This window comes from Arachis ipaensis, chromosome B07, assembly GCF_000816755.2.
Source record: "Arachis ipaensis cultivar K30076 chromosome B07, Araip1.1, whole genome shotgun sequence".
NCBI classification, from domain to species: Eukaryota; Viridiplantae; Streptophyta; class Magnoliopsida; order Fabales; family Fabaceae; genus Arachis; species Arachis ipaensis.
This window is the reverse complement of record NC_029791.2, coordinates 104,544,798-104,558,207: the sequence shown is the minus strand read 5'-3', so window position 1 is coordinate 104,558,207 and position 13,410 is coordinate 104,544,798. Positions and strand designations below refer to the sequence as shown.

At 38.2% G+C, this 13,410-nt stretch overlaps 1 long non-coding RNA gene across 1 annotated transcript; it reads left to right on the top strand.

Moving 5' to 3' along the window:
- LOC110264312 lies at positions 1,352-1,974 on the top strand. Its single transcript, XR_002350242.1, has 3 exons — positions 1,352-1,541; positions 1,633-1,687; positions 1,776-1,974. It is a non-coding gene; the product is annotated as an uncharacterized LOC110264312 (long non-coding RNA).

Sequence of the window (13,410 nt, the reverse complement as noted above, 5' to 3'; positions counted from 1 at the left end):
CTTTGGAGATTCCACAATGGAAATGGGAGAGTATTGCAATGGATTTTGTGATAGGTTTGCCTAGAACCCGATCTGGTTGTGACGCTATTTGGGTGGTTGTGGATCGACTAACAAAATCAGCTCACTTTCTTCCTATCCGAATAAGTTGCACAATGGAAGAATTGGCTCGAATGTATATCAAAGAGATTGTCAGATTACATGGTGTGCCCTCTACTATTATATCTGATAGAGATCCCCGTTTTACATCAAGGTTTTGGGGAGCTTTTCAGCGTGCATTTGGGACTCAGTTAAGCTTGAGTACTGCGTATCACCCTCAGACAGATGGTCAGTCAGAAAGAACTATTCAGACCTTGGAGGATATGTTAAGGGCTTGTGTTTTAGACCAGCCGACGAGTTGGGATCGGTATATGCCATTAATAGAATTTGCTTATAATAATAGCTATCATGCGAGCATCGGAATGGCTCCATATGAGGCTCTGTATGGTAGAAAATGTCAGTCTCCACTATTTTGGTATGAAACTGGAGAAAGGAGTTTATTAGGGCCTGAAATGATAGCTGAAACGACTGAGCAGATAAAGAAGATTCGTAGTCGAATGCTTATAGCCCAAAGCCGCCAGAAGAGCTATGCTGATCAGAGGCGAAAGCCTTTGGAATTCGAAGAAGGAGAACATGTCTTTCTGAAAGTTACACCAACCACTGGCGTGGGAAGAGCTATTAAGACCAAGAAACTGAATCCTCGTTATATTGGACCGTTTGAGATTCTGAAGAGAATTGGACCAGTGGCTTATAGAATTGCCTTACCGCCGTACCTTTCGAATTTGCACGATGTATTTCATGTATCACAGCTTCGGAAGTATACTCCTGATGCAAGTCATGTTCTAGAACCAGAACCAATCCAAGTGAGAGAAGATCTAACACTTCCAGTAGCCTCGGTAAGAATTGATGACACCAGTGTTAAACGATTACGAGGAAGGGAAGTATCATTGGTAAAAATAGCTTGGATTCGAGCTGGTATCGAGGAACATACCTGGGAGCTCGAATCAGATATGCGAAAGGACTATCCAAATCTCTTTTCAGGTAACTAGATTTGAATTTTGAGGGCAAAATTCTTTATTAGGTGGGTAGGATGTAAACCCCGGTTAAATTAGTTAATAAATTAGTTTTTAATAAGGAGAATTAGAAATGCGAATATTATATCAAAATAGGGTAGAGCTCATCGAAACGAGAATTTTGACACTAATTTTGAAGAAAATGGTCCAAGATTGGACCGAAAGGACCGAACCGGTTGAATAGGACCCGAACCGGGCTGTCGGTTCAACCGGACTAGCCCTATTAAATGAACCCAGCTTTGTCTTCTCCCTCATTACTGCAGCAACGAAGCTTTCAGCTTCCAGGGAGAAGAGAAACGAGAAACATTCCCGTAACCCTCACGTTAATTTCCGATCCCCGTAACTTCTTCGTCCGAGCTCCAATCGCCGCACCGTTTGCGGCCACGCGTTCACCGCGTCGAGCTCTACATTTCTATCGGAACAATTTCAAAGGTAACTTATTTAATCACTCTCAGCTTCATCTTCCCCCAATTTTCGAATTTTAAGTGGGAATATTGAATTTCTTTGATTTCTGATGTTTTAGGATCCAATTAGCTTGAGAGAAATGTTCACTCTTGCTTATGTGAAGCTTGGGTAAGGTGAGGATACGATAATTCTATTTTATTTTCATTAAATTTGAGCTTTGAGTATTAAATTGGGTATATATGTATTATGAATATGTATTAGGTTGAAAATAAATAATTGGAGCTTGAAATTGTGAATACTGGAACTTGGAGGAAGCGGATTAGTTGAGTTTTGAGGGGTTGTCTTGGTTTTGAACAAATAGCTTTGGTCGTTACGTGGAAATCGGCTAAGGTATGGTTTTGGTTTTTTGCATTTAATATATAATGTTCTGTGAAAACTTAGGCTAGACGGCCATAGGATAAGTTGGAATGCAGGTGTATGTTTAATGTTTAGTAATTTGTCGATGAATATATTTGGATGGTGAATGTTATTGTTGATGAACATGGTTGGTTTAGTGCTAATGATTTGGTGAATTATTGATTTGTATTTGTTATCTGCAGTACTTGTAACCTTCTTGTGTTTGCCTTTGTCTGTTTAGTTGTCTGTGAAAATGCATGATGGAGTTAGAGGTATTCGCAGGCTGAGTTAGGAGCTTGATATTTTGTATCTTTGGCACTCTATTCCCACTTCTGTTAGCTTATGTTTGATAGTTATGGTTTTCTTAGCACGTAAGTTAACTCGTTCCTTGAGCGTTGCGCCTTTATTGTGCGATTTTTATTTTCCCCTTTTCTTCAAGGCTCCTAGCATATTATAATTCTTCTGCTATTATATGTACTCATTTTATTTTAGAGGTCGTAATACCACACCACATTCGTTTTACGACTTAAGCGTAAAGCTTAGTGTGGTAGGGTGTTACAAGTAGCTGGTGTTCAATGCCCAAAAGGGGGTCCCTGGCCAGCGTTCAATGGCCCTAAGGGACTAGCTCGTGGGAGACACTCAACCTCAGCCCAAACACTCACCAAGTGGGCCCCAGAAGTGGATTTTCACACTATCAACTTAGTTTATCTTATTTCTGTAATCATTAGTCATTAGATTAGTATATATAAATAAGAGTTCACCCTTGTTAAGGACTCTTGCCCACTTTTACGTTTCCATTTTATTTTTCTATTAGCATGAGTCACTAAACCTCCTAGGTTAAGGTTAGGAGCTCTGCTAATTTTCATGGATTAATAAAATACTGTTCTATTCAATTCGTGTATGACTCTATTCTAAGATGTATCTTCGTTTTTCAACCTTATGAATGAGATGATCCGTGACACTCATCCTCATTCTACATGGGTTTAGTGTGAGTCCTTGATCGGAGATCACTGAACCACAAGCTTGATTATACATCTCTTAGACGGCTAATCCACGACTTCATTGGGAACTTCTCGAAACACCAGTTCAACCGAGGTATGGGGAGATTTGGGTCTTTGTGGTAGAGGCTAGAACCAAAGGTGCAGTATTCTTTGATTCCGAAAGATTTGACCTTTTCTGTGGCGTCTTGAGTAGGATCATCAAGGGGATGAACTACAGGAGCTTCACCCTCGTTCAGATTAGGCGCACACTAAACCTGGCGTTTGGCCTGAAGGAGGAAGATTGGTGGCTATTGAACCGGCATTGATCACTTACAGCCTGCCATGGAAGGAATCACTCAAAGTTGGAGAAGACAGTAGGAAAGGTTGATCCAAAAGAATGAAGCATTTCTGAAGCCTCAGCCATTCTCTTATCACTGATTTTTACTCAAATTAAGTAATTTCATTCATATTCCTGTTTTATGCATTTTTCACAACATAAATCTTTTCTAATCACCTAACTAAGATCTACGAGGTGCCCATAGCTTGATTCAAACCAACAATCTCCGTGGGATCGATCCTGACTCATCTCAGGTATTACTTGGACGACCCAGTGCACTTGCTTGTTCAGTTGTGCAGAGTTAATTTCCATGCACCATAATTCATTATTTTTTTAAAAACAAATCAAATTCAAAATGTAATTCCTTTTTTTAATAACTCAAAATCAAATTATGAAATCCTTAAAAATCTAAATCTTTTTAAATAACCACTTCAAATGGAGCCTCCTATTTTCATAAAAATCTCGGTAGCATCTCCTCTAAAACTTGGACTTTTGCCACCCCTCAAGGGTCCCAACCACCAAACCAAACACTTCTCAGTCATTCGAACTATTCCTAATATCAAATTATTTCAAAATCAACCCAATTCCAATATTAAATCGTTTACAAAATCAAACCATATATTTCTCAATCAATCCATTTGATTCAATTTCACAAACCTACCATCAACCCTTAACACATTAACAATCATTATTAATTTATAGTCATCAGAATAATAATCTAACTCATACAAATTCATTCAGTTTATTCCTATCTTAAGGTCTTCTAGCCTAAGTTTTCACGTGACATTAAACATTAACTACGAGAAACTAAAACCATACCTTGGCCGATTCCTCCCTAATGTCGAAGCACCTCAATTATCTCCGTTCCTCCAGTGTCCAAAGCCCTAAATCCTCACCAAACAAAAATCCAACCTCCACGGTTCACTTTCTAGTCACCGATATCACCAAATTTGTCTCCAAAATATATATAGCTCACTCTAATTCCACATAAATACCACAAAAATCAAACTAGGGTTCAAAATCATTAATGGTTCACAAGAGTTAAAGGTTCCTTACCTTACTGACAGAGATTTGGGGCAATACCCAGTAAGCTCATAAAGCTAATTTGATCCTAACTACCAAAATCACATAATTTTTCAAAAATCAAAACCTCAAAATCATGAAACTAAAAGGGGAAGGACTGGGCAAGAAAAATCAAGTTCTTTACTGAATTGTTGGATGGGTTTAGTAGAGAATTTCGAGACGAACGCGTGGCCGCTGATGGCTTGTCAATCAGAGCTCCGGATCAAAAGTTATGTGAATTTGAAATCAAATTAGGGGTTTAGAATCAACGTTCTTCCTCCAAATGTATATCAACGTGTGTTTTCATACGAGGAAGAGAGGAAGATCTGTGCTCTTAAGTGTTGTGGGTTTTGGGCCTGGTTTGGGCCGGGTTCGAGCCCGGTTCAATTGGTTCGGTCCATTTGGCCTAATTTTAGGTCAAAACTTTTAAAATGTGTCAAAATTCATATTTTAATTATTTCTTCCATTCTAAGATATATAATTTAAGATTTGATATGACCGTTATACATCGGTTACAAGTTATAACTCAGCCATAAAACATCAAAAATCAGCTGGCCATAAATGACATTAAAACGAGTATGAAAACGTCAGGTATGTAATTACTCTCCGCTTAAAACATCATTACTCAGAGACATAACAGTTACTTTTCATTTTCAGATATAAAGGAAAGGGTAAGAAGATTATTCTATTCATTGTATTCTAAGAAGCTTATTACTCACTTATTGACTTGAGCGTCGGAGTGCCTTTTACAGGTACCCATCCCCCTTGTTCTTTCATTACCGACGTATAATTCCTCCCAATGGAAAATCTTGAAGACATTCATTGACGGATGAGCTATACACCGGCTAAACTTTAGCAAGAATAATTGGCGCCCACCATGGGTCTCAAAATAAAAACCCTTCTTTCTATAGGTCCTAAAATTCCCTTCCCTAATCATGGCTGACTTACCTCCTCCCACGTTGTCTGAGCTTCTTCAGATGGTAACAGAGTTACAATAGGCCAATCAGCGCATGGCAAAAGAAAATCAACGAATGGCGAATGAAATAGCCGAGCTAACCAATGCTCGAATTGAGCATAACGATGGTCACAACGAGCGACTAGAGGATGAGAAAGACAATTTTGATCCAACACACATCTTTGAAACTCAACGACCAGAGAAAAATCAACCAAAATGATGACGATGACGAGTTGGACAACGCTGGTAGGCCATTCACAGCCGACGTTATGAATTTCAGACTACCTAGGAACTTCACCTTACCACTTACATTGACTCCCTACGATGGCATGGGAGAGCTGAGAAAGCACATCAAGAAATTCCAATCAATGATGATTGTCAATGGTGCTTCTGATCCTATTTTATGTCATTTTTCTACTTTTTTAGACAGTCCTGCACTTGACTGGTTTTCTTCTTTGCCTGCTGATGCGAACAAATTCATCGGTTGAGAATTCCTTCTCGGTAAAGGAGAATTAACCTCGTTGCAAGTATAGTTCTCAACCAATAAGTAATGCTCGATCAAAGTTTACAATTTCTAATCTAGACCGAGAGTAATTAAACCTCGGGTCATTCTCCCTAGGAATACAAATGAAATGTTACTTCTTTCGGTTGTGAAAAGAACTAAAGGGGGTTTTCAAGAAAAGATATGAAAGATCAAAAGAACGAAGCAATAAAAGAACTAAGCAATAATTAAAATTGGAAAGTAATGCAATCAACAAGGAAAATGAGGTCAAAACTAGTGAAAATGATATAAATGCAATAAGGAGAGCCTTGACTTGGGAATGAGTATCCAAGGAGTCCTATCATCGCCATAACCACCACTATGGTAATTATCATGAGTCAATCTCGCCTAGTCAACCCCAACCATCGAGGAGTAAGTCAAGCAAGCATAATTGACTTTAATCCATAAGTCCTAACTAACTTACCAAACTAGTTGATAAAAGGCTAGCGTCAATGGAAAACAAGAGCCAACTAACTACCCAAGAATTACCACTAAATGTCGGACATTATGACTTTAGTATCCTAGGAACTCAAACCACAAGCCAAGGTGGGAAAATCTACTCAAAATCTAGAGTTGGCTTTTTCACAAACACCTTGTGTGCATAAAAGTAAAACATGGAAAATTGCAAAGTAAAATGTAAAACTATAACCAACTATCAACAAAACCAATCATAAACAAGAAATCAAACATAAAGGAGGCATGAAATGTAAAATTCATCAATCAAAACTTCAAGAAACACAAAATTGCAATATGAACAAAGTAACTTGAACCAAAAGGAAGTGAAAGTAAAAGTGCTTTAATTAAAGAGAAAATTGAGAGTACTTACAATTGAAGAAGTAAAATCCAAGATCAAAGCTTGCTATAAAATGCTACAATGGAAATTGGTAAACCCTAGGAGAGCTATCTACTATTCTCCTTCATATAGCACTTCCAAACAGCAATTCAGCTTTCCAAAATGGGCCAAGAGGCCTCTAAATTCGCGCAGCACATGCCTCATTAATGAAATCACGTGCAGGGACCTGTGCGGACGCACATATGTGTGCGTCCGCACACGCGGCTAAAAATTGACCTGTGCGTACGCACAGGTGCGTGCGTACGCACACATGAAAATTCTCACTTGTGCGCGCACACGCAGGGCTGTGCGCATGCACACTTCGCTGTGTGTGCTTTTCTTTGTTTTCTTCATGTTTTCTCCCTTGTACATGCTTTCTTCTACTTTTGGATATCCATTCTTGCCTCTAAGGCCTGAAATCACTCACAAACCATATCACGGAATCGAATGACATAGAAGTGAGATTAAATTGCTCTATTAAAGCACAAAATTGCATGTTTTCATATTTAAGATCAAACTAGGGATCAAACACAAAAGTATGCTATTTGGGTGCTTAAGTGTGAGTTTATGTGCTAGAATCCATCCAAATTGAGTCAAAACATACCATCAAATATGGACTCATCAACTGCAGATTCCATTTCATGATTTCAGGAGCTCACCAAACAATTCGAAGATCAGTTCGCTGCTTCTTCCATCTATTTATACGACTCTGATTATTTGAACACTATTAAGCAAGAACAACATGAAATTTTAAAGGATTACATCACCCATTTCACCAAAGTAGCAATGACCATCCCAGACCTCTACCCCAAAGTACACCTACACATTATAAAAAGTGGACTCCGCCCAGGAAAGTTTCAAGAAACCATCACAGTGGCCAAACCCAAAACCTTAGCCGAATTTTGAGAGAAGGCTAAAAGTCAAATGGAAATCGAAGAATTGTGCCAAGCCTGGAAATCCGAGAAGAATAAAACAATAAAGATGACAATAAAACTCAGGACAGTAAGAAGTCCTTTCGACTGATGCCGCGTTATGATTCATATACCCAGTTTAACACCAAAAGGGAGGAAATCATCAAAGAAACATTAAATTTGAAGCTCACCAAACCTCCTCGAAAGGTCAGGAGCAACCAAGACACCAAGAATGTGGACAAGACAAAGTACTGTGCTTTTCACCAAAAGCACGGGCACACCACTGATGAGTGTGTCGTAGCCAAAGACTTGCTTGAAGGCTTAGTTCGCAAGGACATCTAGACAAATACATCAGTAAACACATCCAAAAGCACAACACACATCAATTTGACTTACCTTCTGCAGGTCAATCTTATCGGGACAAGGAAAAAGAACCTACAACTCAGCCGAATCAACCCTGAGGTGTAATTAATTGCATTTCTAGGGGAGCATCAAGATCTGCTTGCAAACGCACTTACCGAGCTATGCACACTGTAGAAAGTACCATCAACAATCATTAAACTGTGCCGACCTTCCCTAAAATGACTTTCCAGCCTTCGGATTTTAATTTAACTGAGCTTAATTTAGACGACCTAGTTGTTATCTCTATTCAAATGGGAGACCTAATAGTTCGGAAGGTCTTGCTGGACCCAGAAAGCAGCGCCGATGTTCTATTCTACTCCATATTTTAGAAGATGAAGTTGAGTGACAACATACTTTAGCCATCAACAAGAGACCTTGTTGGATTTTCAGGTGAATGAGTACCTATATTAGGTTCAGTGTGGTTATAAACCACACTCGGTGAGAATCCTCTATCCAAAACTTTAGATGTTCAATACCTTGTGAGTGATTGTTTCAGTCCTTATAATTTAATACTTGGCTGACCTTTCTTGAATAAGTTCAGCGCAATTGTATCTAGAATTCATCTTTATGTAAAGTTTCATGTGCAGGACAACATTGTTGCCACAATTCATAGTGACCACTGCGAAGCTCAGCATTGCTATAACATCAGTCTCAAAATGCCCAGCCGAGCTATAGGTGCACAAGTAAATGTCGTCCAAAACTCGCTTTAGCTTCTTTCTTTAGCCGAGTTGGACCCACACGCCGAGTCTCAAGATCGTCCTACCCCAATGGAGGAATTACAGAAAATCCTTTTAACTAACGATCTAAACAAGTCCACTTTTGTAGGTTCAACTATGCGGGCTGATCAAAGGGAACAGCTCGTCCTCTTCCTCTAAAAAAATGCCAACCTCTTCGCCTGAACCCTTGCTGACACACCAGGCATTGATCCTTCTGTAATATCTCATAGGCTGGCAATTAACTCGTCAGTCTGACCTATAGCACAGAAAAAGCGTAATCTCGGATTCGAGAAGAAAGAAGCATCCCTAGAGGAAACCAAAAAGCTCATCAATGCCAACTTCATCTAAGAAATTCGATTCACAATCGGGTTAGCCAACATTGTCATGGTAAAGAAAAATAATGGTAAATGGTGCATGTGCATTGATTTTACTGATTTAAATAAAACATGCCTTAAATATGCATATTCTTTACCATCCATTGATACTTTAGTTGATAACTCATCAGGATATGGCACTTTAAGTTTTATGGATGTATACTCTGGTTATAACCAGATCCTCATGGACCCATCCGACCAAGAAAAAACTACTTTCATAACTGAATATGGTAATTTTTGTTATAAAGTTATGCCCTTTGGCCTTAAGAATGCAGGAGCTACTTACCAGAGACTTATGAACAAAATGTTCGCCAAGCAAATGGTCGGAACATCGAGGTCTACATTAATAACATGGTTGCCAAAATCAAAGTCTGAAATCCCACGTAGAAGACCTAGAAGAAATCTTCGCACAAATCCGACAATATAACATGAGGCTAAACCTTGATAAATGTGCCTTTGGTGTCCAAGGAGGTAAATTCCTCAGCTTTTTACTGACAAGCCGAGGTATAGAGGCAAATTCAGAAAAATGTCGAGCTGTTTTGGGAATGCAAAGTCCTCAAACAGTCAAAGAAGTTCAACGATTAACAGGGAGACTCACCACTCTATCAAGATTTTTACCTTATTTAGCTTCCAAATCTTTCCACTTTTTTCAATCACTCAAAAAGAAAAACAACTTCAAATGGGATGATGAATGTGAAACTGCTTTTTTCGATTTAAAAACTATTCTTTCAAAACCTCCCATTTCACAAAGCTTAAATTTGGAGAAGAACTTTATCTTTATCTATCTATAACTGACTAGGTGATTAGTTCTGTTCTTGTTACAGAAAGGGATAAAATCCAATGACTTGTTTACTTCACCATCAAATCGTTGAAAAATGTAGAGCTTAGCTATCCGAAGATAGAAAAGCTCGCTCTTGCCTTAGTCTTCTCGGCTAGGCATCTCCAACCTTACTTTCAGAGTCATACTATTAATGTTTGAACTGACCAGCCACTACGACAAGTACTCACAAAACCAGAATTGGATGGCCAACTAATAAAGTGGTCTATCAAATTATCTGAGTTTGATATAAAATACCAATCCTAGGGATCAATCAAATCATAATACCTGGCTGACTTTATTGTCGAGTTTACTACTCCCAACTCCGATAATATGCCAGCAGAATGGACACTTTACGTTGATGGCTCCTCCAACCTTCAAGGGTCAGGGCCAGGAATTCTTCCAGAAGACCCAACTGGAATAGTTTTGGAGCATTCTCTGTGCTTCTCCTCCAAGGCCAGCAACAACCAGGCCAAATATCAAACACTCATTGCCGGCTTAAGGTTAGCCATTGAATTAAATATTTCTGTAATAAAGGTACACTGTGACTCTATACTAGTAGTACAACAAGTAAATCAATCTTTTCAGGTAAAAGATTCCCTTTTAACAAAATAATTGGATGTTATCACAACACTTATAACTCATTTTCAAAATTTGAAATTCATCATATTCCCAGATAATAAAATCACTGAGGCAACATCTTGTCAAAACTCGCCAATACACAATCACACACTGCTACTCTTTTACAATCCACTTTGATCACACCAAGCATCAATTTCATTAATATTTCCCACATTGCTGACAACGATGATTGGTGATGGCCTTACATCTATTATCTAAAACCTAGAAATATTTCCATTGAAATCACTAATTTGAAAAAATTCAGGAGACAAGCTTTTTTCTTTACATTGTTAAATGATAACCTATATAGGTGAGGCTATACTCGTCCTCTTTTAAAGTTCTAAGCAGGTCAGAAGCCGACCTTGCTTTAGCCGAGGTTCATAAAGGAATATGCAGCACACATATAGGAGCATGGAGCTTATCCTAAAAAATTCTCCAAGCTGGATTTTTCTAGTCGAGCTTACAGAAAGACTGCCATCAAAAGGTGAAAACCTGCACAAATTGCCAGTCGAGCTATTACATCACGCGGAGGTAAGCTGGCAATTTTAATAATGGGGGATTGACATCCTCGGCCTTTTTCCTATTGCACCAGGACAGGTAAATTTTTTAGTTGTGGCAATTGACTACTTTTTCAAATGGATTGAGGTGCAACCACTGGCCAAAATCACAACACAACAAATGATTTTCTTTATTTGGAAGCACATTATATGCAGATTTGGTATACCTCATAATGTTATTACTGACAATGGTCGCCAGTTTGTCGACCATAATTCCACATCTTTTTTACAGAATCTAAAAATCAAATAACATTTCTCCTCATTTGAACATCCACAAACAAACAGATTAGCTGAAGCTGCCAACAAGGTCGTCCTACACGCTTTATGAAAGAAACTGGATGATGCAAAAGGCCTTTGGACTGAGCTTATTCCAGAAGTCCTATGGGGTTATAACACCACTACACACTCTAGTACTAAAGAAATCCCGTTCAACTTAGTCTACAGGTCTAAAGTCATGATTCCCTTGGAGATCTCCCAATCCTCACTAAGAACACAAGCAACCAATCATGATGAAGCCCGATGAACCGAACTTGATTTAATTGAAGAAGTCCAAGACATAGCCTCTGTCCACCACCGAGTAATGCAGCAAAACATAGCTCGGAGGCACAATCACAAGGTCCATCCTCGGTTATTTCAAGTTGGTGACTTAGTACTCAGAAAGACTGAGCAAGCCAGATGATCTGTATCCCATGGAAAGCTTGCCGCCAAATGGGAAGGCCTACTCAGAATCCTTGAGGTCCCCGGAAAAGGAGCTTATAAGCTCAAATCTTTAGATGGTACCATGTTACCTAACTCCTGGAATATTTCTTCTTTAAACAAATATTATAGCTAAAAGACAGGGACAGGCTTGTACTCTTTTTCCTGCTCACAAGATTTTTTCCCAAAATGGGTTTTGTTTGGAGAGGTTTTAACAAGGCAAGCCTACTTACACTTTTGTAAACAAAGGTCATATAATAAATCATTATGGCAATAAAAAATCGATCTATATCTATTACCTACTTTTTTTTATCTATATCTACTTTTTTTATCTATATCAATCACGATCGAATACACATCAATCATCATCCAATCTATATCATCATCGGATCTATATCACCTATCCTCCAAAATAAGACTATCAATAGTAAAAAAATCTAAAAAAAATACCAATACTTATCCACTCACGATAATTGTTCAAATCAATGTCACATCGTTTTCACATGTGCAATCAAACTAAATCATCAATCAAATCACCAAACAAAGGTGAACTAATGAATTGAATCCTATCAAACCCCTCTTAGTCATGGGGACAGATACATCAATGGCAATCTATCACGACCATTGCCTAATTCATTCAAATCAAACATTGATCTACTAATTCACCAAGCAATCAGTCGTTATGCAAATGAGATCAATCTTAACCTAATAAATATTTCAATAGCCACAACAGATTAGCATCAAATTTCATCAAACAGAAGTAATATAATTAGACGATGATTATATATGCTCAAAATAAACGACAGTTCAAAAACTACCTATTACAAATCCAAAAGAGCCAAAACAATTTGGCAAGAGTAAACTATATCCAACAAATTCAAATTTCTTGAAATAAACTACAAACATCTCAATCTGCCAGGTTATCATCCCAATCCTTGGCAGCATCTTCATCATCCACCAATAATCCATCACGAAACACTTTACTCGGATTCATTGCCAAGAAATCAGCCTCGGGAGCTATCAACTTGGCCTGAGTAACAGCACATTCAAATCCTTCAGCAAATGCATCTAAAATCTCAGTCTCGCAACAAGTCTCCATATTTTTCAACTTCATAGTAACTTCAATAACCTAATTATTCAGATTTGATAGCTCATTTTCCTTTTTCTTCAACAGCTCCACATCTTTGTCATGTGTAACACCCTACTACACAGAGTGTTATGCTTAAGTCATAAAACTGAGGTGGCAAGGTATTACAACCTCTAAAAGTAAAAATATATATAATAATAGTTGAAAGGAATTTTATAACGAGGAGCCTTTGAAGGAAAGTTTAAAACAAAAGTCGTAACGCTCACGTAAACGAAAAACTTGCGTACGAAGAAACGTAAGATATATATAAGAATAATTAAAAGGGAGTGTTAAAGATACAAATATTCAAGCCCCCAGGTTCAACCTGCGAATTCAAGGTTGGCTGGAGAATATTTACATAAGTATATACAAGTCCCAAGATCTAGCATACTCAAAACAACCCTAGTTCTCCATCAAGTCTCTATGAAGCACAAAAGTAAAACATATATATAAGGAGAGTTCTATACATATAGGTATATCTACATATGGCAAAATACAACATCCCAAAGGTCCCACTTTGCTACAGAGAACTCCAGACACCTAGAGTGGTGCCTCTCGACCTGCATATGAAAA